General features: G+C 50.4%; 1 protein-coding gene across 1 annotated transcript in view; it reads left to right on the top strand.

Moving 5' to 3' along the window:
* The first annotated feature begins 13,382 nt into the window (after positions 1-13,382).
* The window catches only part of SLC6A1 (solute carrier family 6 member 1), a 41,813-nt gene continuing 28,587 nt past the window's right edge, over positions 13,383-26,608 (top strand). Inside the window, exon 1 of the mRNA XM_045863775.3 lies at positions 13,383-13,568. The gene's annotated coding sequence lies outside the window, so the exon portion shown is untranslated. The remainder of the gene's footprint in view (positions 13,569-26,608) is intronic.

Raw genomic sequence — 26,608 nt, 5'->3', positions numbered from 1 at the left:
ATTTGGGGTAGTAGATGGACTACACTTGCCTATAGTGAGCCTTCATGTGAAATAGAACAGCGCTGTCCTCTGTGTGGACATAGTCGCACACTTTGGCTTGGCCTGCAAAGCACAGACTGGATTTCAGACCCACTTGCCCCCTTGGTAGTGTGTAATGAAAGACATGCACCACAGCATATGAAGCAGACATATGGTCCTTCCAACGGACAGTTGGAAGTTCTTGGTGTGGGGTTTATATTCAGGGTTTCTCCTCAAGGTGTCATCATTCCTCCTTGGATAACCTCTTAATCCCTACTCACTCTCTCTCCATCCAACCCCCACCACACACCACCACCAGATTAATCTTCCCATATCTGCTAAGTCACTCCCCTGCTCAAGAACCTTCCTTGGCTCCCGGTTGCTATCAGGACAAGATCTTCATGTCTTAGTCTGATGCTCAAGGCCCCCAGGATCTCACCTTACTTCTCCTTCTCAGCCTTTTCTCTTCTAATCATCTGGGCTGGACTAAGAGTCCAAGACTTGAGTTGGCACCAATGTTCTAGTGAACAGTGACCTTCTGTGACCTTGAACAAATTTATGTCCCTCTGGGCCCTCAGTCTCCTCATCTATAAATTGCAGATGACAATGGCTATGTCTTGAAAAACGTGAGTCAAATATTCTATAAATAAGAAGGATTATTATAGCTTGAGTTACCCCAGGCCTCCCCAGCTTATGGGTTCAGATGGGGCCCTGGAAATAGTCCTAGTTCCTGTTTCATTGGCTGTACATCCCCCATCACATGGGCCTTATGACGTCTCCCCAGTGCTCACCAGCCAGCCCATCGGTGGCAGTCACCTGCGGCATCCACTGTGCTCTTCCTCTCTAGCAGACACACTGGCTATTGCCTGCAAGGCTGTCCCCAGATGTCCTTGCTGATGCCTGGGCCTGGGGTGCTCTCCCCATGTGTCTCTCAAGCTGCTGGATAGGTGCTTCAGGCCAGGCACAAATGTAACAAGAAAGTGCCTTCTCTCCTCCATCACGCCTGCCCCTGAGCCTGAGCAGAGCTGCATGGACCCAGAACTTCATGGGGACCCCCATGAAAGGGACCCCTCCAGCTTCCATAGTAGCCCCTTCGTCCTGGCCTATAGACCATGATACAGAGAACCCAGGGAGTCTGTGAACTTGCATGGGTAAAGCATTACATCTTTATGCTCATTAATTCCCTTCCATTATGAATGAAGGTAACAAACCACAGTCATGTTGGTTGTACCTGTGCCTTTGTGTGACCAACAGAAATCACATGTGTGGTTCACAAATATTAACACAAAATGGATCATAGATTTAAATGGAAAATGCAAAACCATAAAACTCCTAGAAGATAACAGAGAAGGAAATCTATATACTTTGGGGATGGCAGTGAGTTTTTAGATATAACACCAAAGGCATGATCTAAGATGCCTTCAGTTGGTGAATGGACAAATAAACTATGGGAAGTCCAGACAATGGAATATTATCCCACACTAAAAAGAAATGAGCTAGCAAGCCAAGGAAAGACATGGAAGAATCTTAAATGTGTATTACTAAGTGAAAGAAACCAATCTGAAAAGGCCACATACTATAGGATTCTGACTACATGGCGTTCCAGAAAAGGCAAAAGTATGGGGAGACTTAAAAGATCAGTGGTTAGGATGCCTGGATGGCTCAGTCAGTTAAGCATTTGCCTTTGGCTCACTTCATGATCTCAGGGTCCTGGGATGGAGCCCGGCATTGAGGTCCCAGCTCAGCAGGGAGTCTGCTTCTCCCTCTCCGTCTGTGCTCTCTCTCTCTCTCAAGTAAATAAGTAAAATCTTTTTTAAAAAAAGAGCTTAAAAAAAGATCAGTGGTTGACAGGGCTTGGGGAATGGGGGAGGGATGAAAAGGCAGAGCAGAGGATTTTTAGGGCAATGAAAATACTCGGTATGGTCCTACAACGATGGATACATGTCATTGTACATTTGTCCAAACCCACAGAATGTACACTACTGACTGAACCCTAATGTAAACTGCGGACTTTGGGTGACTATGATGTGTCACTGTAGGTTCATCAATTGTAACAGATGTACCCTCTGATGGGGGATGTTGGCAACAGGGGAGGCTGTGCATGTGTGGGGGCGGGGAGAATGTGGGAATCGCTATACCTTCTTCTCAGTTTTGCTGTGAACCTAAAACTACTCTACAGAAAAGTCTTTTTTTAAAAAAAGCAAGTGGCAGAATGATAACTAGAGTACAATGCTATATTTAGAATATAAGCACACTCACAAAAAAACCATTGTTACATATTTTCTAGGTATATATAGATGTACGCAACTGGAAAGGGAAAAGTCTAGAGGACATGCAGCACACTCTTCATGTTGTATCTGGGAAGGGAGGAAGAAGAAATGAAGATTAAGTGGTTGATCAAAAGGTCTTAAATATTGTAATAGTTTACCAGGAGTGTGTACCAGAAATATTGGATCATTAATAATATTTTTTAAGGGGAAAAATGAAGGAGAACAAATAAGGAAAGGAAGGAGAGAAAGAGAAGAAGAGAGACCAGGGAAGTACAAGGGCAGAGAGAGGGTCAAGGAGAAAGTGAGGGAGCAGAGGAAGCAGGGGTGGGGAAGAAGGTTGCAGAAACCCCTTGCCGTCCCCTCCCTCCACACCTGCCAAGATCTCTCCAGCCCCATCAGCCTCGGGCAGACAAGCTGAAATCCCAGGGTTCTGCAGTGTTCTCTCCCATTAAGATGTCAACTCCTCTCTTGGCCCCCCCACCTGCCCAGACCCTGGTCCCCTGCAGAGACCTTTATTCCCTTATCAGACAGAACCAGAAAGGACCACATGGCTGGCCCCACGCCTGGCCCACTGATTGCAAATTGTTTCTGAAGGAGTGTTTAGCAATGGGTTTTCCCTCTCCCAGGACTATTCTAGGAATGTCAATAGCTTCCATTTGGAATAAAAATGCTGAATCCATTTTTCTCATAAATACTGATATTGTGATTAGCTGCCATTCTGATGGCAGATAATGAAAGTAGAGCATGCATTTGCTGCTTCTAGATCTCCTAAGATAGAGATGTGTGGGTGCCACAAGCCCTGAAGGGGCATCTGCTCTGTGCCAGGCGTTGAGTCCATGCACTCCTTCCACCTCTTCTGGGTCATTGTGGCTGTGTCTACAGAGAGGAATAAACCATGGCCCAGTGATGTCATCCACTTACAAAGGCCTAGAATGAACTGAGGACTTCTCTCTCCAAGATCAGAATTCACATCTCCACACCCCAGCTGCCCATTACTGTTGGACAGCAGAAATTCCAGAAGATGAATTAGATGAGTAGACTCAGGGTAGTGCTCCCTGGCTCACCCCCATCAGGCATCAGCCCACCCCTTCCCCAGTGGAGAAGACACAGTGTATTACCATAACCCAGGACCTGACCTTTCCTAGGGACTCTGGCTAACCTCCTATTCCTTCACCTGCATCTCTGCCTGGGGGCTTCCCCACAACACCCAGGAAAGCTACTCTGCCATGCGCTCGCTAGTCCAGAAGTGTCAGGAAATTAGCACCGTTAGAGCAGTCCTCAACCAATGGCTGGCAAGAGTAGGTGTGTAAATACCCCAGTTCCCTCTCCTTTTAGGTGGGATGATTCTGAGGTGCATGTGCTACAGTCTTTCTTAGAGCTTTCCCCTGAAATTGAGTACCAGTTGCCTACCGGCTAGTGAGCTGGGTCATGCACTCCATACTGGCTGCCTTCACTTCCTGATCCCACAGCGCACTTCTTTACTGCATTCTCTGAGTTTCCCAAAATAGACCACTTGCACTCAAGTCCTTGTCTGGGGCCTGCCTCTGGAGGAACCCAAACAAAAAGCTCCTTGGAAGCCAAGATCCAGATACACTGTAATCTGCAAATCTCCTAGCAGGAACTTCCCAAGACTCAGATCTGATCACATCCTTCAAGGCTCCCTAGGTTAAGTTCAAACTTTTTCGGTTTTGTTTTGTTTTGTTTTGATTCTTCTGGCAATCTCAGGTTCAAACTCCTTAAGGTGGTATTTGGACACTTAGAGATTTTGCTCATTTGGCAACCCTTAACCCTGGTCTGGTTACAATCTCTCAATTTGGGGGTGGGTGTGGGGAATTATTTCTCCAAACTCAGTCCAAAGAGAACACAGGATAGATAGCATCCTTGACAAGACCTTGGTTAAGGGTGTATGAATTCGAATCCTGTCTGGTGATGTGAGCGAATACTTCACGGAGCCTCTGTTCTTTAGGTGTATTCTTCATATGTTGGGCAATAAGGGGTAGACCTTCCACATAGTTTTGTGTGGATTAGATGAGCTCGTACACACAAAGGGTTGAGTACAGTGCCTGGTATATGGTTCAGGTGGGCTGGTTCCACCAAGACTCCATGAAGCTGGAGTGCATGTAAGTCAGGTTTAGCCAAAGAGAGCATCAAATACCTCTGACCATAGTGGCTGGTTTCAGAAATGCACCCAAGTTAGTCCAATGAATGTCAACCCTGGGAATTTTCTAGGAATGATGGGAATGAGAGGGTATTTTCCTGATGAGAAAATAAAGATGTTTGTCTGGAGCTGTTGGTAGCCATACTGTCAACACATGGGGGGAGAGTCTGCCCAAGAAAGAAGCCAACACTGAGGAAAGAAGGACTAAGAAAGGGAAAGGATAGAGGGAGGGACAGAAAGACAGATGCAAGCCAATAAATTCCATTTGGTGTTTCAGGTGGTTTGAGCTCAGATTTCATCTCCTGCAACCAAAGGAATTTGGAATGGAAACTCACTCAAGAACTAAATTGAATGAGCCAGACAGCCCTTTAAAATTCTAAAGCCAATGACTTCTAACTTTTATCTTTAGCTGCACAAAAATTGTATCAAACAAAATCATGAGTGGAATCCCAGATTATAAAAGTGGAACTGTTCTGGCTGAATCAGAAATGTGGGTCCTTGAGTCCACCCACCCCCACCCCCAACCACCACTCACATGTTACTGCCCCACAGAGGTACCTCCACAGGAAGATCCAGGGACCAGTGGGACCTCAAACCACTGCCCTATCCCAGCCCTAGAACTCTCCTGCTGAGGAGTCAGGAAATTCATAGGCACGTAAAAGCTTCCAAAGCACTAGACTGTGGTAGACTCTCCCTTCACCTCCGGTGACTTCTCCCTCACCTCCTGTGACTTGCCCAAGGTCACACATTCAGAGCAATAACTGGAATCCAGGTGAGTCTCTGACTCCACCCTCAGGTTACTGAAGTTTCAGTCATTCACATGTCACATTCATTTTCGTTTTCAACATTCACACTCCAATTTAGGAATTTTGCCAGTTCTGGGCAGTACTCAGATCTCTCTTTAAAGCAACTCTCCTCTAAATGACAGTAAATTTATTTAAAAGGAAACATTTCACGACTGCAAATGGAAAGCCAATATCCCTTGCCAAAATAGAAACCAATTTAAAATAATTACAATAACAATAATAAGGGAAGAGCAATGCTATTAAATTCTACATTGGAGAAGGGGAGGCTGAAGCCAGTTCTTTGTTAAAAAGGGAGATTAGCAAGTGTTGGAGAGGTGTTAAAGGCATGGTAGCACTAATCTGAGACTTTCTTTTTGATGTGACAGCCAGGAGCCAGGCTGAAGGATGCCAAGAAGATAAATCCACCTGCCATTTTTAGCAGCTAGGGCTGGAATCGAAAATTTTTTGTTTTTTAACAAATATAAATAAAGACAATGGTATAGAATGCAGCATGGACAAGAATCACGTCAAACGGGTAATCATTTTGATGGGGTGAACAGCACAGCTGTCAGATGATGGAATTAAATAGCCCTTGAACCCTCTGAGTCAAAGACACTGCTGCACCCTCCTCCATTTGGCACCAGTGGAGTGTGAAACCGGAGCCCCGCACACATCATCTTCAGCATCCCCACAATGTGTGGGGAACTTAGATAGGAGTCCATTTCAAGGGCTCCTTCTTCCCTGTCAAAAGAGGCAGGTCTGGGTTCTGACCACCAGGGATCCAGAGCTCTTAAATGGGCTGCTGACATACCCACCAAAGTTAAACACACACCCATAACCAACAATCCCATTCTGGGGATTGGAAAGATAAGTCTGCAAGTGACTCTTGGCTTAAAAATATGTGGCACTTTATTAGTGAATCTGTAAGTATGAAAGAAGACCACCAACCAGAAATGCATCATGTGCACCAGAGGGTGTGTATAAAAATATTCCCGGCAGTGCTGTCTATAATTGCCCCAAGTGGAAAACAATGTAAGTGTTCAAAACAGAAAAAATATAAAGAAATTATAGCATAGCCATATAATGGAATACCATATAGCCCTGAAAAAGAATAAACTAATTCCTATACCCAACAGTGTGGGTGAATCTCACAAACATGATGCTGAGTGAAAGAAGCCAGACACATAAGAGTGTGATTCTATTTATATGAAGTGCAAGATCACAACCAATTTCTGATGCTAGAAGCCAGAAGAGTCATTATCTCTTGGCGTGATGTATTGAGTGGGAATTCTGGAAAGCTCGAAATGCTCTATATCTTGCACATGGAAGTGTGCACATGTAAAATTGCACTGAGCTGTCCACACAAGGTAAGTACTTTCTGTGCACTTAATTTAAAAAAAATTTTAATTGCAGTATAGTTATCTATAATCTTATATTCTTTTCAGGTGTACAACATCGTGATTATGTGCATTACAAAATGCTCACCATAAGCATAGTTACCATCTGTCACCACATAAAGCTATTACAATATTATTGACACTCTAACACGTGTATGTTACACCTCAGTTTGAAAAATGTATACAAGCTGCAGTTGGCTGCTATGGGTGAGGAAGTGAGGTTGGTACGATCTGGTTGCTGGTGGCTTTTGTCACCCAGTTGTGGGCTAGGGTGGGATCAAGGAGGCACCCAAGGGCATGGCAGGTGGAGAACTACCCCCCTCCATTTTCGTAGAAGTGCCCACGTCTCACGGACGCTGATCTTCAAAGCTGCCCCAAGATGCCATCATTTTTAAAGCCACCGAAAGCCCTCTGCTAGGGCTGCCATTGCACAGACTGCTACCTAGCTGGGCACAAGGCACTTGGTAACCATCACCTTACTGAACCCAGACCACCAGGTCAAGGAGCAGAGACACAGCAAGAGTTTGAGCAGCTTGCCTGAGGTCACCCACTGGGAAGGGGTGATGTGGTTTTTACCCCTTTCTTTTCTTTTTTTTTTAATAATTTTTTTAAAGATTTTTTTTTAGAGATTTTTAAAATTTATTCATTCGAGACACAGAGATACAGAGAGAGAGAGAGAGAGAGAACATGAGCAGGGGGAGAAGCAGAGGGAGGGGGAGAAGCAGAGGGAGGGAGAGAAGCAGGCACCCCGCCGAGCAGGGAGCTCGATGTGGGGCTCGATCCCAGGACCCTGGGATCATGACCTGAGCCGAAGGCAGACGTCCAACCATCTGAGCCACCCAGGCGCCCCAACCCCTTTCATAATTAACTCTAGAGATCACACCTGCATCTGCCTCACGTATGAAGGCTCTATAGATAAATCTCTCCCCCAATTCCTTACATAGGTGTAATGAGATGAAGTCAGGTGAATGACGTAGACATTGTGACACAGTGTTGGACTACTATTTGACCTTTGCGTGATTCTCCAAAAGGAGGATCATCTGCTTCCCAAGTGCAGTTGGCCAACCATGGGTAACCGAACCAGAGAGAAGCAAAAGCAAAACCGCTGTACAGGGGATGCTACAGGCAGAGTGTATACACCATGGAACTGGCCCAAGCCAAGAGGGCAAGAGGTATCCTACTGGCATCCACGTTGAAGCCTGCAGACTGAAGAAGAGTCCATCAGGAGAGAATGATAAGGGATCAGTATTCTTGGCAGAGGGAACAGCATATGCAAAGGTCCAGGGGTGGGAATCTTCTGAGGGGCATTGAAAATAGCCTCATGGCTGGATGTAGGCAATGAGTGTGGAAGGAATCCAAGAGTCCTAGGCTCTCTGCCCTGGGAAAGGTTAGAAGGGTCAATGAATATTGAGCCCCTACTGTGCACAGGGTTCCAAGGGACAACAGTCCCTGGATCCACCCAAAGGAGAGTGGTAAGTACCTGTAGGGAGGCAGGAACAAGATCTATGTGGGGATTTCAGGAAGAAGAAATCACATGAATTTGGGCAATATTCCAGCAAGAATCCTGGAGGTGATAGCATTTGAGACTGCCTTCAATCCTCGACTAGGATCTTGTTGACTGCGAAGGAAGAACAAGGAGATTCCTTGTGAATAGCACCTGAATAGTAAAAGTATATTGACCATGTACCATGCACCAGAGCATTAGCTTGCTTTCTCCTAGCAACGTTGTCAAGGTGGATGCTATTATGATTCTCATTTTATTGATGAGGAAACTGAGGCCCAGGAAGGTGGGGTCACTTGGCCAAGATCTGTCCAGCTACAAAGCCTGCACATTATCCAAAATGCTGCATGCTGTAGAGAAATGTTTATTGGGCCGTTTCCTCAGGGACCGGGTCTGTCTCCACCCAGCACGGACGGCTCTCCACCCATCTTTTGGGGGGTTGCCTCTTTGGAGGTGGCTTTCTGTTGAAGCGTGAAAGTATGGATCCCAGCATGGTATGACACATACAAATATTTGAACATTCAGCAGCAAGACTGCTGCCAGGGATCTGCCCCAGCGTGACTCATGGGCAGGATAACAAAATGATCTTATGTCCTATTATCTCCCGGGAGGTTTATTGTGGTTTTTCAAGTGATTACACACATTAAAGCTGCGTCTCTTTTGCTAATGGGGGAATTTCTGGCATGGAGGCGGGGTATGGTTAAGATAACAGCATCCCTTCAGAAAACAAAACATGAAGCTCTGTTTCCCCACAGGGGAGCTTTTCTCAGGTGGAAGGGACGCTTCTGAGTTTTACTATAATTTTGGAGAAACTCGAAGAGGGAATTCTGTTGTCCACGAGACAGTCTGCTACAAGCAGCAGATGGGGGTTCAGGGTAGGAGGCCTGGGCAAGGCAGTGGGGACAGACTTGGGCATGGCCTTCCCCCTAAGGCACTCCCCCAGCAGCCTGGTGACTCGGGATGGCAGAAGGGAGTGCCATCTTTTCAATTTACAGGTGAGTAAACTGGGGCTCAGAGAGGGAAAGGGGTTTGCCCAAGGTGACACAGAGGGTTGGTGACAGATCTCAGCATCCTGACCCCCAGATTAGGTCTCTTACAGCATCACCTGTGGCCTGATGGGAGGCAGACAGGGATGGCAGAAAACCCCCAGGGGCAAGATTAATGAGCTGAATGGCTTAGTGGCTTTGAGATGGCCCGGCCAGAGCTGGGATCCCAGCTCCGCTCCTCTCCTGCTTGTGTGACTTTGGGCCAGTGACTCTCTGGGCCTCTGTTTCCCTACATGTCAGTGATTAGCATGCAGCCCATGCTCCAAAAGGTAGCAGGGAGTCATCATCTTCCTGGCTCTGCCATCACACTGCAAGGTGCTCTCACTCAAGTCACTACCTCTCTCTGGGCCTCGATTTACCCATTTCTAAAACAAAAGGACTCAACTGGGTAATATCTAAGGGCCGGCTCCAATCGGAAGCCCTGTTAAGTATGACTTCATGAATCACCTCAAGTAAGGGAAAGGGGAAGACTATAACAATATTACCAATAAAATTTCAACCATTTATTGGGTGCCTCCTGTGTGCTGGGAACTCTGCTAGGTGCTAGCCCACCTCATGTCCCACCTACAATGCTACAACAGCTCCCTGCTGGTCTCCTGGCTTCCGGTCTTCTCCCCTTCAATCCACCTTGCACATCTGGCCAGTCTCAGCTCTCTTAAACCTTACCTTACTCTTCTGCTCCAGCACAGTCAATGGCTCCCCAGTGCCCCAAGGTCAAATCCAATTCTTTAATGTGGTGTTTAAGCCTTCCATGTTCAGGCCATGCCTTCTTTAGTGGAATTTCCTATCAACTGTATTGTCTCTTTGTCTGGTCCTCTCCCGTGCCTGGTACTCAGAGGTGCTTAATAAACATTTGTTAAGTGAATGAACACGTGGGTGTAATGTTTCTCTAAATTAGGCCACTCAAACTTCCGTCGTTTGCAAACCACTTACAAGAGTTTTGTGAAATTTGTGCACTGTGTCTATTTTTATTTACTTAAATATTTTTCACTTTTAGATTAAATAAATGTACCCAAAAGGAAACTGTACATCATGCTATAACTAGAAGATCAGTATTGCTTGCCAGAAATAGGTCTCCATTAAAAGAAACGCAAGGACAAATGAGCCATGCATTCAATTCTAACTAGATATTGTTGTCTACCAAGGCTGGCGTCCTAGGGCTCATCTCTCTCTTAAATGGGATTGGTCAGTACTTCAGAGAGGTGTTAATGAAAAATTAGCTCCAACCTGAGACTTACCCATGGACAGAAATCACAAGAATGTTACAGGGAGATGAACATAGAAAAGCTTTTCCCTTCCACATTATTCCACTCCACTGACAATCATCCTAGCTACCACCTGTGGTTGCCAGGCCACATTTTGGAAATATTGCTTATTGGAACCGACTACTCTAGTCCATGGGGGATGCCTGTGAGTTCTCTGGAAGACTTTAACTGGGGATTTTAAGAAAGACATGGAGGTCCTCCATACACCGACATCAGCTTTATAGTATAGCGACTTACCCAAACCCCACGGCACAGGAGACAGTTCTCAGAACTCCACTGAGATAAGAGTTTGTTGTTTGAAACCATCTGCCTGATAGAATAAGGAGCTCCATCATTGGAGATGTGCAGACAGATGCTAGACAGTCATTGGGGGAGAGGGGATGGGGAGCAGAGAATATTGCGAAGATAATTCAAGCATCAGATGGCAGCCGATGAAACTGACCGGACAGCCAGGATTTGCTTTGATATGTGGGCAAAAGACATGTACTGCAATGAAAATAGCAGAGAATGAACTTCTGATCAGGAATCTAGAAAAAAAAGAGACAATTGCAAGTGAGGCGATCCAGGAGACCTAAAGACAGAAGGGGGGATAGAAGTGGATATGATTATTTCTTTATATAGGTGATGCTTCATATTTCTCAATCCAGCTCTGGATTCATCAGGACAGTTTTGATTTTAAGCAACGGACACTGAACTCAAACTTGCATAATTGATAAAAAGGACCTTAATGGGTTTTTTAAAATAACTAAACAGCCTTCAGGCATGGCTAGATTCAGAGACTCAAACAATATTCAACAGGACTTGGGCCACTCTCTCCATCTTCCAGCTCTGCTGTGCTCTATGTTGGTTTCAGGTTTTCAGGTAGGGTCTGCTCCACGTGTGACAAAAATGGCTGCTAGCAGTTCCAGGCTTAAGAACTGTGGTGGAGGTCAAGCTTCTGTTTGAAGAAGCTTTTAGAAAAAGTCCCAGGGAGAGTTCTTACTGAGCCTAAGCCAGCCTATGTCACATGCCCTCCACCCCTCGCCAGTGGCGGTCAGGGTGATGCGCTCTGGCCGTGCCTAGGCCACATGTTCACCCCTGAAAGGAGGGAACCCCACCCAGTCAAGGAATGTGGGTGGAGGAGGGCAAATCCCCCAAATCAAAACTGAGGTGCTATCACCTGAAGAAGCTGAAATGAATGTCAGGCAAGCAGAAACAGCTTCCATTTTTGCCAGCCTCATATCCTTGCTCAAAGCTGTGTCCCGCGTCTCCATCCACGCAGCTCCGAATCATCCTTTGGCCCTCAGTTCAAATGGCACTTCCTTGAGGAAACCTTCCTGAACCACCCTAAGCTGGCCTAAGATCCCGCCCCCCCCCCCCCCCAAATGTATGCTCCTGGCAGAGCTTGTCACTCCGGGTTTATTTGGCTATCGGACAGAAACCCATCTCTCGTGCTGGACCAAGACCGCCTTAAGATTTGTCTTGTCTACCACTGTGTCCGCAGAGCATAGGACAGTGCCTGGGAAGTAGAGGCTCAATAAATATTTATTTGAAGTACCAGTGGAGGTTATAAGCATATAGGAGCTGGTGACCTGTGATGGGGGGAGGGAAGGATTGAAGATATCAAGGAAGATATCAAGGAAGGTATCAGGATTTCATGCTTGTGGGTGAGTGTTGGGAAAGAGGCAGGAGAATTCAGGGTGGCCTTGGGGAGCACTGTGCATCATGGGACCCCAGGATGGATGACCCAAGCGAGGGGCACGATGGGGTAGAGGATGGCAAGTCAATCAGGAAATGCCAGACCTGGGAAAAAATAGAGGGGGCGAAGATAGGTCAGGGCTGGAGAGAAGAAATCCTTTCTATGAGTCCTTGGGGAACGGAGAGAGAAGGGCAGTTGTGGCCCCATTCCCAGGAGCCTTTGTGAAAATGGAGGTGGGGGGGCAGTGTCAGGACTTGGCAAAGTGAAGGGAGGGAGTCCTCAGGCACTGGGTTGGGAATGGCTAGGAGAGAGGCTTGTCTGGGACAATCCCTCAAACCTCAGAAACTGGAAGTAGGAAAATGTCTTGGGGGTTCTGCCGCCATCCCTTGGGCGTTGTTCCAGGCTGTTAGTAATCTGTTTATCCATCTGTCCATCCACGCACATAGCCACTTGTGTCTCTAAGACCAAGCCCTGGCAGCAACCTGCCCGTCCCTGCCACAGGCACACCCCCAGCCTGGCACCAAGAGCCAGTTAGTTAGCTTCAGGTCAGAAGTGGTGCCCCCCTCCTAACAGGCAGAGGGAGGCTGCCCTGCGGGGAGAGGAGACACGGGGCAGGAACCCACCCACCCCCACCTCCACCAAGGGGGCCTTGTGACCTACGGGGGGGGGGGGTGCCAGAGAGAGAATCAAAAAGGACAGACCAAGAGAAGCGGACTGCAAGGCTAGAAAGAGAAAAGCCAAGAGGGAAATCCGTGTTGAAAAGGAATGGGAAACTGAGACCAAGTCAGGCGGGCTGACCACCCCAGGCCAAGGCAGGGAAGAAGCCAACTGACGGAAGGAGAAGGAAGGAGGGAATGGGAGGAGGAGGGGGAGAGGGGAGCAGGCCAGACGGATGGGGGTGGGCTGGCAGAGGGAGGGAGAGAGGAGGGAGAGAAGGAAAGGAGAGAGGAGGAGAAGGAGAGGGGAGAACTGGAAGGCGGGATGGAGAGAGAACGGGGCAGAGGAGGGGAAGGCAGAGACAGCAGCGGCGATCGCAAGAAGTGGGAGAAGCTACCGGCGGCGAAGCTGCGGGGCGGCGGCCGCTTGGGGAGCGCGCGGCGCGGGCCGGGGCGGTGGGGGGAGCGCGGGCGGGGGGCGGGGCGGCGGGCGGCGCCCCTCCCCGGGCTGGGCGGGCTCCCGGAGCAGCGCCCCGCCCCCCGCCCGCGCGCGCTCCCGCCCTCCATCCCTCGCTCCCCCGCCCTGCCGCTTCCCGGTGTCCCTCCGCCCGCCCTCGGAAGACCGAGCGAGCGGTGAGGTTGCGGGCGAGCCGCGCCGCGCGGAGGAGCCGAGGAGCCGAGGAGCCGGGAGCGCAGCGCGGCCGGAGCCCGGAGCGGCCCCGCGCCCGGAGCGCACCGCAGCGGCCAAGCTGCCCGCGCAACGCCGGCTGCGGGCAGCGCAGCCCTGGCCGCAGGTAGGAACGGGCGGCCGGCGTCGGGGCGCGGGGCGCAGATCCCCGGACGGCCCCGGCAGATCGGGCCAGACGGGGTGGGGGCGGACACCCTGATTCCAACCCCCGCGCCTCACCTCGTCTCAGGGCATCACGAAGGAGCCCGGGACGCCGCTCCCACCGCCGACGTGAGCCCGGGCCATTCCCCTGGGACGCGCGGGAGGCAGGGGACTCGTGCGAGGGTCGCGAGAGTCTCCTGCCCCTTCCCTGTCGCGGAGCCCCCTTGGATCTCCTAGCTGGCGTTGGAGTCTCCTAGTTGGAGCCGTCGAAGCGCCGCGTCCATTTCTCAGGGGATGGCGGGGGACCCTGGGAGTGAATAATACGAAGAGTGTTTGGGGGGCCGTGGCCACTTTTCCGTCTCAGGGTCAGATGCGCCGAGGTAGAGCTGTGCGCCTCATTATTCTCTAAAGGGCTCTGGGGCGAGCGACCTGGGGATGGGTCACCTGCTTTTCATCCTGGGGTAGCTCAAGCTCTCAAGAAATGTTGGCTAAAAAGCATTTACCACAGCCTGGGCTAAGCGCACACTAGCTCGCGCCGCGCTCTCCACTCCTTTCCCCGAGGAATATGGGGTGAGGGGAGTCCCCCAGAGGGTTTGAGGACAGTGTCCCCTTGTCGCCGCGGAAACTATTTTCACCTTCTTGTGTCCCACATTTATTCCCCGGAGATGGGGAAAGGGAAACTGCCTGCCTCAGTTACTTACCCCAGGGCAATGACTTCGTGGTCTCCGTGTCTGGTCCCTTTGTGCCCACCATCCCTATGCGTGGCACCCATAGATGCCCTGTTCTAGCTTGGCTTGGTCTTCAGACAAGGAACTTAGACCGGGCAGCCCCCGCGGAGGCTCTTAGCTAATCTCTTCCGAAAATAGACATGGACCCCAAGGAGAAAACTGGATTTTAAAAAGCCAAATGATTAAGCCCTGATTCCTCCTGATATGGGGCTGGAGCACTCCCTCCCTCTCCTAGAAACCCCAGCCTCATGCCCATGAAGAACTGGGGTGGACGGGGAAGCACGGAGTAAAATGGCTTCTGATCTTTGGTGACACCCCCAAAACCAGAGGCTGTCAGGCTATGTGAGTGGACTTTGGGGTCGACCTTCATTTTTCTGTGACACAAAGTGGGTGTTTGGAGAGAGAGGAGGTGTTTGGTGAGGGGGTATTGGGTGCTGGGTATTGCCTAGATTCTTCTCTCTCTTTGGGAACTTTGGGGAAAATGTATTCATAAGGGAGTCTGAAAAGACTGCCCCAACTCCCAAATTCCAGAACAAAGGAGATCAGTGGGAACTACAAGCAACTTGAACCCTCTGTCTGTCTCCGTCTCCCTCTCTCTCTTTGGAGCACTCTCTCTGGGAAGGGTTGACCCAGCCTCGGCTCTGGTCAGGGTCTGAGCAGTCTCAGGCCCTCCCCTAGCCAGAGGCGGAAGAGGAGATGTTGCCCTTAGAGGTGCAAGTCCCAGGAGGAGTGGAAGGGACCTTTCCCCAGAGCATCCAGGGCAAAATGGCTGAGTCTCAGAAATAAATTGTCAGGCAAGCAGCAAACAAAGAAAGCGCTCGCTCTCTCTCCAGCCAAGCCCTGGCTCAGTGGCCAGGGCTTGGAGGACAAACAGTGAGTCCCAGGCAGGGGCACATAGCCGGGCTTGTCCGGCAGAGCATCTGGAGAGTGGGGCGATCCCTCAGAACCACACAGGAGAGAAGCAGCTGCTGTGGAAGAGGAAGCAGGGACCATCTCTCTTGTGTGCAACCCTTCATTCCGGCGCTGGAGGTGTGGTGGGAAGTGGGTCCCCAGAAGCTCAGGATGGAGCTGAGAGGGACATCGAGAGGCCCAGAAGGAAGCAACGCAGAGGGTAAAGATGAGGAAAGAGCAAGCCCACCAAAGCCGAAAGAAGCACAATAGCTCTGTCTTTGTGGGATTCCACATGCCTGGCAATCAGGAACTCCAAATGCCATTTGTTTATGCATGGCCCAGCACAGAGCAGGCACTTACCGAGTGTCTTAAATAAAGCCTGCACGGATGCAAGGTGACAGTGGTGCTGGTGTGGACCGACCTGCACTATCTTTCTATGTCATTGAGCCAGGGAGGCTCTGAAAGGTAGACTCTGAGACCAGAAGCAGCCCTGGCTGAGTAGGCTTTGAGCTGGGGTGCTGCCATTTTCTGGCCCGGTGACCTTGGGTAAGTTCTCATCCCCACTGGAAGGAAGGAATGGAGTACTGAAAGCTTCCAGTGTGACCAGCTCATAATTCCTATAATAATCTTATGCAGCAGGTACTCTTCTAATCCCCACTTCAGAGGCGAGGAAACTGCAGTACAGAGAGGGGAAGTGACTTGCCCAAGGTCACCCAGCTAGGAAGAGGCAGGGCAGGGATTTGAGCCCCTCTCTTCTGATTTCCTGGCCAACACTCTGCCCTGATGTTGGGTCTCTGGGCCTCAGTTTTCACCTCCATAGAGTGAGGTGGAAGGGTGATGGTGAGGACTGAATGGTTGACAGTCTGGCATATGCTAAGAGCTTGAATAAAGCACCAATGTCAGGTGGCTTCTCCCCATCACATAAAGACACGTTCCTAGGCTTGGCTGTGAGCTCAGCAGCTGAGACAGAGCTGTCCCAAGCCACTTGGAATTCGGAGATGGCTTTTTCCTTCCTCTCCTGTGATGTATATACATCACAGGCCGAGTGCCAACCATTAAGCCTTGCCCACCACTTCTAGACCCCTGCATCCCAAGTCCATCCTCAAGTCTGTCCCCTTTGTCCTTGGGAGCAGAGGGGATGCTGGAGCCTCTCCCTGTCACCTGGCCCCAGGTGTGCCCAGCTTCTTTCCCTTTGATCCCTGAAGCCACACCACCCCAGCAGCCCTGTCCCTCAGCTGCAGCTGCAGGGCCAAACCCAGTTAGAGCCCCTTAATCGCCTTCTTCCCTGGAAGGAAACAGAGATGTGAGTGTCAGCAGGCTTGTTTTTGCACGTGTCAGAACTGCCCCTTCAATTTCCCTGTGCGCAGTCACCTGAGCTGCTCTGTGCCCAGAGAACGGTGGACAGAGCACAGCCCCTGCCGCGATGAAAACAACCTTGAATCTACTCCAGTTGCAAAGAGCAGCAGGGCCCCTCTCGGTGAAGAGATCGGGGACCTCCGATGCTGCTCCGTGGCATTCCTCTGCACCAGCTACTCCAGTGGGCCTGGTGCCCGTGCTCCTTTCTGTCACCTTTTTGCCCCATTCCCTGAAGGTTGCTGGGAGGTGGAGGGAAAGAGTGTGGTACCTAAGACGGGGAAATGGCTGGGAGGCCAGATATGGACCCCAAAATAGGGCTTCCCAGGAAACGTGCCTCCGTGAGCTTTGTGAACATCCAGCATCTTTGCTCGGAGCTCACCTGCAGACCTCAGAGCCAGGGGGAAGGTTGGCATGAAAGTCAGTGGGAAGCCAGCTAATAGTAGGGATAAGGGCTGCCTGGCATAAATGGTAGGTGTGAACACAAGCTGTGATATTTCAGCACAGACTTGGATTCAGTCACAAAGAGCAAAAAAAAGAAAAAACCCACTAAATATTATTCCAATGATAGTATCATCAATAACAATAATATCTAACAGTTATTGCGAGCTGATGATCTGCCGGGGAATGTGCTGTGTGCTTTACTTACATCATTGCATTTAATTTTCACAAAACCCCGTGGGGTACATAGGATTGTCCCTGTGCAGATAAGGAAACCGAGAGGAAGAAAGGTGAAATTGCTAGCTGCAGGATTAGTAGGCTAGTAAGTGGCCCCTGGAGCCCGAGCTCAGCCGTCGTGTGCTGACATCCCTGCCCCGGAGGAGCCTCCCGGTGCTGTTCACTTGGCAAGGACCACATGCCCCATTTATGGAGCTGCACAGTCAGAAAGTACTCCCCCCTTTTGTTTTCCAACAGTTGAGCTTTGCCACAGCTCTGGGAAGCCGGTGGTGTTCCTCAGGGGAAGCCGAGGCACGGAGAGATGAGTTTGTGCCAGAGGTCCCTCAGCTGCTAGGATGTACAACTGGGATCTGCACTCAAGTGTCCTGCATCTTACAGCATATTTGTGAGCTAGACTTCAAGTTCATTTAAGCTGGTTTTAATGTTGTGCACCCAGCCACCTTTCCCTAACTCTTAGGTGTCCCCAAATTTGTCGCTTACCCTCTCACTGCTCTGGAAGCCATTGAGAGTGGCCGACGAAGTCATCAGCTCTGTTTACCATGATCTGACACGACACGAAAGCGGCATCCAATTTGATGTGAACCTCCTGCATCGAATGGCCTCCTATTTTTACATTTGTCACAAATTGGAAATTACAAGGAGGCCAGGTCTTGCAGAGTGATTGGCCATGGCTCTTTAAAAGCAGGGGGTGTGCAGCTAGGTGGAACAGGCCACATTAGGGTGCCAGGGGCCCTCTTGGCTGCAAGAGAGGCCCCTGGCTTCTGGGGCTGGATGGGATCCTGGCATTCAGACCAGGCTAGAGGATGCAGGAGTTGGTGGCTGCCTCAGACGGTGACCTGCAGCTCTGCCCACCTGTCAGTGCATGATGTCTGCAGGATGGATGTTGCAAGCCAGCTCCTGACACAGCTGAGCCCTGGCTAGAGGGACAGTCAAGGTCAAAGACGCCCCGAAAGACATTGACAGCAGGCTGTTTTCATGGTCTTATTGTTTGGTAAGGAGGTTCTGTCCAGGGAGAGGGCAGTAGCCACGGGAAGTAAGCAACAACATTTGGTATCAATATTGCAGTTTGCCGGAACTTAGTGCTGATAAAACTCCTGGTCATCAGAAGAGTACTTTGCGGTTTGCAGAAGAATGTTCCTGAAGCCGTTCTGTCTTTTGATCCTGTAAGAAGTATTCCAGGGGAAGAAAATATGGTCCTTAATATCCTGGAGAAGAATCCTCTGTCAGACAAAAAGAGACATTTTTTTTAAAGCTAGTGTTCTCATAAAGCCCAAGTCAGAATGACCTTGACTCAAATTTTAGAATTTTATAGTCGAAGTTTGCAACAGCCCCGGGGGGTTCCAAGTGAAAATATTATTGTTATTATTATTGCCATTATTATCTCCATCCTTTGGCTGGGGAAACTGAGGCTCAGCAAGCCCTGAAACACACTAATCCCTGACCTCTGGATTCCCAGCTGATGAGATTCACCTTTACGAAACCCAAGTCCGAATTCAGCAGGTTGCCCCTTGAGAAGGAGCCCGATGAGCCCGATCTGTGGCAGGCAGAACCCCAAGCACACAGGGACTGATGGCAGGATGGTGTGGGAAGGCACAGCCATGCAGTGTGAGAAAGGGCCCCGGCATCGTTTTAGCCTTCCGTGTCGTTCTGAGCTCCAGCCAGAGGCTAACATCTCCTCAGTTATGCCCAGAGCTTGTGGAGTCTGACGTGTGCTCATTTGGCCAGGGGGCCCCCAGCGGTAGCCAGATTTGGGGGGAAAGGAAGGGATGATCACTCTCAGACAGTGCAGGAACACAAACATGCTTATCTAGGTGGATTTGGGTGAAAATAAATACACCAGGGGCCCTGTGAGGTTATCTAGAAGGATCTCAGGGCCCTGGCAACCAGGAAGGGGGTGGGGCAGTATTCATAGGTGAGCCTTGGGTTGTTTGGGACCTGTTGGAGGAGCAGGCTGAGTGGTTCTGAGTCCTTTCCAGCCAAGAGGGTAAGAGAGGGGAGAGAGTCAGTTACTTCTTCTGGCCATTACCCCACTTCCCCTCTGCCCTTGCTGGAGATGATGAAAAATCACAAGTTCTGGAAGCTTCCTTCTGGGGTGTTGGGGGGCAGGGGGCACCTGAGAATTTGACTCTTCCCCTCCCTGCCCGGGCAGCCGGTCTCCAGCCACTGAGCGTGGCGCGTCCCCTGGGCACCAGTCCTGGGCCTCCTGAGGCTGGTGAGAAGGATGCTAGCAGATAGGGGTAAGGGGAATGGGTGCTACGGTCCCTGTGGCCAGAGGAGGACCTGGAGCTGAGGAAGGTAGAGTCACTTACCCTGGCTTGCACAGCAGAGTTTGAACCCAGGCCTTGCTAATGCCGACCCCTACGTGCGTTTTCATGCTACCCAGTACCTCTGGAAAGCACCTGAGTGGAGGTCACAGTGGAGGAGACGGGGGCTTTGACTCACTGAGGCAGAGTGTCAACTATACAAAATAAAAGCGACCAAAGCCAAAGGTTCCCATGCCCTTGATTCTGAGGTCCACCTCCCCTGCTGCCTGAGTCCATTTGTCCCTTTGCTCCCATGTCAGATGTTTTCAGAACTTGAGATCAAGGACTCACCTATGATTTAAAAAAAAAAAAAAAAAGTGGGCTTGGGAACGGGGAAGAAGTAGTCATACCAAAGAGTACTCTGTGAAGATGGAATTTAAATGCATCCATTTTTAACAGGTTGGTAGCAAATGATCAGATAGCTACAAGCCTTTCCTGGCCTTTGAGCTCTGACTGTGATCCAGGCACTGAGCTGAGGACTTGACAAGCGCTGTTCTAGGATCCTCCATAAGGAAACTGAGGGCCAGGGAGCTCACATGGTTGCCCAGGGTCGGCCCACTGACGTGCCGCAGAATTGCGACTCAGATCTAGGTCGGCGGGACCCTGAGTCCTGGGCTTGCATTCTGTGCAGGACTCGAGCTTGCAGAGGATAAAGGGCAGGAGTCCTGCCCTTCTCTGGACTTTGCTTTCTCAGTCCATAAAGCCGAGGGATTTGGACTGGACTGGACGATGGGCTGCTCCCCAAGCCCAGCGCTGGCTCTCCAGGCAGGGGGAGGGGAAGGATGGCTGCACGCCCTGCTTCCTCCTCCATTTCCCCCAGAATAGCCTCCCCAGACTAATGACTGGGGACGGTGAGAGCCCTTTCTCCAAACGGCAGTGAATGCCTCTAATGACAGAGCAGAGAGAGCACTGTTAATTATGCCGCGGGTGTTAAATGAAAATGCCGACCCGGGATGAGTTTAATAGCGCCGCTGGGCTGGCCGTGGCCATGCCGAAAAGCGGTGCCATGGACCTGGGCCGAGGCTGAACCGCCCCCCTCCCCAACCACGGGGCCAAGCCAGGAGCCACAAAGCCTGGCCACACTGGTCCCCTCCCCAGCGTGGGGTCCGCAATGGCTCCTTGGAGCCAGGGATGTTGGTGGCCCCTCTGGGACATTGTCATAGAGGCCTCTGGGGGCCTAGACAAGTTACCTTCAGAGGTAGAGGTGGGCAAACAATGGGGCCAGGTACAATTTTGAGCACCTTCTGTATGCCATGTCCTGCCGTGGGCTGTGTAGACAAATCAGGCATTGTTTCCGGCCTTGGACGAGCGGCTCACAGTCAAAGCTGTACATTCCCTACAAGCAGGAATGATGTGTCTTCTGGCGTCTCTGGGCCCAGCATAGTGGGACACAGCGTAGGTACTTACCTCTTGCTTTTTATGATCTACAAGTCTTCTTCAGTGAGAGCCAGAGGCCACAAGGTGGGGGCCAGAGTACATTCGGCCATGGGCTGAGAGTAAGGCACGACAGGCAGGTGGACTGGCTCTCTTCTCTGGCCTTCCTGGACAGCTGGACTTTCCACCTCCTGGACGATCTTGACCAGTTGACCATGGACAACTCTTTTGCCCTCTGAGCCTCAGTTTATACATCTGCAAAATGGGGAGAGTCAGGGCTGTGGTGGCTGCGGGCAAAACTGTGTCTCCTAACCACCCCCGGCTCTGAACCCAGAGGGTCGTGGAGATGGCATAAACATGTGAAAGGTGACATTTTGGTGGGCAATTCAGCAGAAGGAGAGAGTTTGGTCACTAAGGGTAGGTTCTGGTTCTTCTTGTGGATTTAGGATGTCATTCAAACTTCCATCCGCTCTCCAGTGGCTCCAGTCCCCTACCTCCTGCTTCCTGAACCTGGAGAACCGTTTCTTAGGTTTTTCTAGGCCAGAGAAAGCCACAAAATCCACTCATTTCAGACTCCCCTGGGTTACAGATGAGTAAACCGAGGCCCAGGGGGGAGGAGCCCTAGGGCCACAGGCGCTAGGACCCAGAGCTTCTAACCCCTAACCCAGCGCTCCTTCCTCTGCCCTAAGCCAGCCCAGCTCCACTGTTGAGAAATTATTAAATAGAGTTGGTGGAAGGACTCTGGTTGCCGTGACAACGGAGCCTGTGTCCTCGGGAGACAATGGTGTTGTACAGGCAGAGAGATGTGTGTTGAATGCTGATTCGGGACCTGCCGGAGTGAGTGAGCACGAATGCAGGGGGGACTGTGTCTGGGGTTTGAGCTCCCCCGAGAAGGAGATTCGGGCTGGCTGGGTGGGGACAGCTGGGGGGACACTCGCCTCGCCTAGTTCCATCCTTGCCACAGCCTTTGCAGAGAGGGACAATTACCTTCCCTTCGTGGAGGCATGAAGTAAGGTGAAGAGAGGTGAACTGACTCTTGCCCCAGGTCCCACAGCCGGGCGAGACGTGGAGCTGGGATCAAAACTTCAGACTGGTGTCGGAAGTCTGGGCCCCGGGGAGGGTTTGGAGGGGCCCGTGGGGAGCACAGGCAGTGCATGAGATGGGGAGCCAGAAGGGAGCCAGCTCTGAGCACTGCACTCAGGACACCTCCACCCCTCTAAAGACTGCAGAAGAGAGTGCTCATGGAGATTTGGACAGGCCAGGGATGACAATTCCAGCCCAGGAGGAGCAGGGAAACATTACTGCAAGGCAGCTAGCTACCCATATCAACTTTGGTGCCAAAGTCCAGTCTCTCCCTGCCACTTCCTAGCTGCGTGACCCTGGACAAGTCACTTCACCTGTCTGAACCTCCACGTCCTCATCTGCAAAACGGGGACAATAACAGACTTCCCTCATAGGATTGTTCTAAGACCAAATAAGGTACGGTAGATAGAGCGTCAAACCTGGCTCCTGAGCATAGCTCAATCAACAGTAGCTAGGATTGTTAACCAGAGAGGAGAGGCTAGGAGAAGGAGCAGCTCCCAACCATGTATCAGCTTGTAATTTGTGGTGTCGGAAGAGTGGAACTGGCTAAAATGAGGATAAGAATGATGAATAACTGAGCTCTTCATTCCAGGCTAGTGAATATCAGTGGAACAAATGAACAGCCCCCATCACTAAAAATATACATCAATATTTTGCATTTGGAAAGCATGATTGATGTACCTCACTGCAGCATGCTCTCCCTAAAAGCCCATGTGCGAACCATGCTGGGGGAAATTGCCTTTTCTCTCTGCCAGCTATCTAAATGACCCCATGCTGTAAACCCTTTTGGAAAATAAATACTCTCACCCACGCTCTTTCATTTCTCCCTCCTGCACAGCTGGTGCAAAATATTTACTCCCCTCATCGGGGATTGGGGAGCATGGGGTTAACACCCCGAGAAACGCCGAAGTGCATCATTTGCATGCTGGCAAAGATGTGATGGAACTGGCAGACAAGCCCACTCCTTTTGGGAAGCAGAAAGAGGGTGCTGGACTCAGGCATTGGGCTATTTTAAAAGCAATGGTAAGAGCTGGGATCCTGATGACTGGGAGGCAAGCAACCATTTTGTTTGTTTCCGCAAACCCATCTGAGCAAATCCACCCCCAGAGATAGCAACCTGTTTCTGGATTCCCAGAGAGGGATGGTCATTTGTTCGTTGCTGATCCTGGGGCTGGATGACAGAGTGTGAAGCAATGAACCTAGAGACCTCGGATTCCCACACCTCCGACTCAGGCTGGCGGGAGAGGGGTGAGGGGGACTCATTCAGTGGACACATGAAGACGGCTGACATTTAACTAGGACTTGAACGAATGTGCTAATTGCAGGAAAGGTACACACATCCACTTCGGGAATCGTGTTTAATGAACAATTTGCTCTGAGAGCTTGATTTGATCAGTGTTTCCCGGTGGCTGGCACTGTTCCCTTCTATTGATTGCCTATAAGTTAAGATAACTGTGGCATTCTGCCCAGGACTTTTTCCCATAGCTATCGAAAACAAAACAAAACAAATAATATTAGCCCTAATCAAGTGATTTATGATAATATCTGCCAGGTAGCAAGCATTTTCCTCTGTACCAGGTTCTGTGTTAACCACTTTACGTATTATCTCATTTAATTCTCATAGTAGCTAAACGTAGGTATCATCACCTCTGTCTTAGAGAGGATGGGGGACTAACTCATGGTCACACAGCTTCTGAGGGTTTTCTTGCCCTCAGGGCCAATGCCCTTAACCACTCCCCTGTTCTGCCTACCCCTGTCCTGCCTGCCCCTGTCCTAGCTAACAGATCAACCTCCGAATACCCTTTGACATCCCCAGTGGAAGGTGTTCATGAGTTTGTTCATTGGCCATGGACTTAAAATGTGCTCAGTAAAAATCCAATTCTCACAAATGGGTAGGTTTTTCTTGCTGCATGTGATTTTTCACTTTACAAAGAAGGGGAGATTCATTCTATAAAGACTCCTTTAGAAAGCTAAGTGAATGAATCAAGAACAGATGGATTGGCTAAAGTGAGCATTCATTTGAGTCTTTTAAAGATAAAATCAGCTTTCACTTGTGGGAAATATTCGAGACCCTGGAATCTGACCCTTAATCAACTCCAAAAATACACACCCTCCTCATTCTTGCGAAATATTCTAAAGCAGCGTCTCTCAACATTGTTTTAAAATCCAACTGAGCTTGTATTAAAAGAACAATAGGATTTGTTGTTTCCCAGATATAAAATTACAATTACAATAGTGAATGTGTGTTTCTGATCGCTGCCATCCCTGAGAGTTTTGCCCATCTCCTAGAGAAGGGGAAAGAGTAACTTTGTCCTTCTACCACTTAGAGGATGAGCTTTCTGGAGTGACTAGATTGCAAACTCAAGGTCCACTGAGAGTCAGGCAGGTCAAAGAAATGAGTCAAGGGATCAGGAACAAGATAATAGTCATGGCGGGACTTACAGTAAACTGGAAAACTCATGCCTACTCTCTCCCCCCAATACCTGCAAGTTCAAGTTTTAAAATTCTTTTACCACTGAACCAAACACAGATGGGGACCCCCTCGGCCCCCGCAGGCCATCAGTTTGAGATCCCTGCGGCTTCTTACTGTAATCTTGATGCAGACAGTTTATCTTTGGGGCTTCAGTGTGTTCATCTCTAAAATGGAGCCAATAAAGCCTGCAGAGTTGTAAATGGAGCCCCGGGTGTGGAAGCTTGATAATGAACTGAAGAAATGCCCAGCGCCTTCGCCGCGGAAGTGCTATTCTGTGACGCCGAGTCAGCTCTCCATGTAGGCGGCGTGTCTGCGTGTGACTTATTACAGATTATCATTTAGTTCAGCCCGTCCCTGCAGTGCTGTGTTTTCCTTTTTCCCCCAGTCTGAGTTTTTAAAGGGCGTTTATCCTAATGCCCTTCAGAGTCCTTCAAGCACATGGTGAACAGGAGAGAGCGGTGATGTAACCCTCCGGGTTTTCTTACAAGTGTGTCTTAAAAGGCGAAGAGTGATGTGAAAGAATGTCAGGTGGTCAGCATGTCACCCTCATTTCCTGATCTGAATGAATCCTTTCTGACTAGGTGAGCCGGGGCCTTTTCAGAGGCAGCCCCTGGAGCACAGAGCTGCAAAATTGCACACAGCCGGCGAAGGAAGGGAGGGGGAAAGGCGTAGCCTGGAACAGGACAGTGAGGGCCCCGAGGCCGGTGCCCGGCACAAAGTACCTCAAAGTAGGTGCCTTGAGCTGTCCGGACAGACTGATGGGCACAGACAGAAGGGCTGGCCTCCAGCGAATCCAGTTAGACCAAAGGGAGGAAGCCAGCTGGGCAGACCCTGCCACCTGCGTCTGGGGTCACAGCTCCTCAACCACTCGAGGCTGTGGGCTCTGCCACCACGTTTCTTCCTGCTGAAACACAGGCCCCCTCCTTCGTTGGTTCTCCGGAGGCTATCATGAGATCACAGAGTAGAGCCTTGCACAGCCCACAGGAAAGGGACAGCACCCCTTCTCCACTGTCCTTATTTTTTTCTTTTTCCTTCCGTCTTCCTCCTGTGCCCCTGCTCTCACCTCTCTGCTGCTCCCCTGTCCCTCTGGTTTTCTTTGCTCTCCTTTCTCCTCCTCCTTCCTGCCCTCCTCGCTCCGTCCCTCCCCACTCGTCAGCACCCACGGACAGCTGGACTCTGGGCCCCAGGCATCTGCAGGAGCGGCGGTGTCCGCTCCAGTGTCCGTGGAGGAGGCGAGGTCTGGGCTCTCCGAACGGGAAGCACGCAAGAGCCGGTTCCCAGAGTGTGCTCATCTCCTCACAGTCCTGTGACCTCACGGTGGCACCCTGAACGTGCTGCAGGGGGAGCATTTACACCCCAGAATCAGCCTTCTGTTCGTTTTCCTGAGGGCCCCCTTATAAACACCAGCACACTGCCACTTCGGAGACCAGTGCCGCCTTCCCAGAGGCAGACGTTTCTTGAGGACTTATAATAACAACGTCTCCTGTCACAGAGGGACAGAGTGACAGATGGGGACGGAAGGCGGAACTCAGGACAGCATGTATACATCTGTCACTGTTTGAGTGGCTGTGAGGGAAACAGGGCAAGTCCAAGAGCCGGGTCCCATCCGTATAGAGGTGACAATGTAGCTGGGGAGATAAGACCGAATAGTCATTAGTAGGATAGAAGTCAAGTTGTGAATAGTGACAGGCCTTCGCCTTCAGCCCCACCACGATCCCAGCTCCGGCGCTGTCCTCCCATCCCCCATCTCCTCCCGCCCCCGGTGCCAGGCTCCTGCCAAGTCATCATCAGATCAAATCTCCCCACTTTTGAAGGCTCCAGTTTCCCCCAAGTTCCCCCCGCCCCCAGTGCCCAAGGTGGGGAAGAGGGGTTAGAAGCAGGGGCTCCGGAATCAAGCCTCCTAGATCTGGGACCACGGGCAAGGTGCTTTACTGCTCTGAGCCTCAGTTTCCACATCTGTGCAGTGGGGTGTGGTGAGAGGTAAATATGATCATCTGTGAAATGCACTAAACATATTAAGCACTTAATAAATGTTCAGTGTGGTCACTGCTCTTATTACAGGATACAGTGCACCCCCTTTTCCTGCATTCAAAGCCCTTTATTGCTGCTTTCCACCTCTCCA

This window comes from Mirounga angustirostris, unplaced genomic scaffold, assembly GCF_029215605.1.
Source record: "Mirounga angustirostris isolate CCGP_5_RB_7025 unplaced genomic scaffold, mMirAng1.0.hap1 SCAF_1, whole genome shotgun sequence".
Lineage (NCBI taxonomy): Eukaryota > Metazoa > Chordata > Mammalia > Carnivora > Phocidae > Mirounga > Mirounga angustirostris.
Note: the sequence above shows the minus strand (reverse complement) of the source record. Positions and strands in the feature narration are given on the sequence as shown.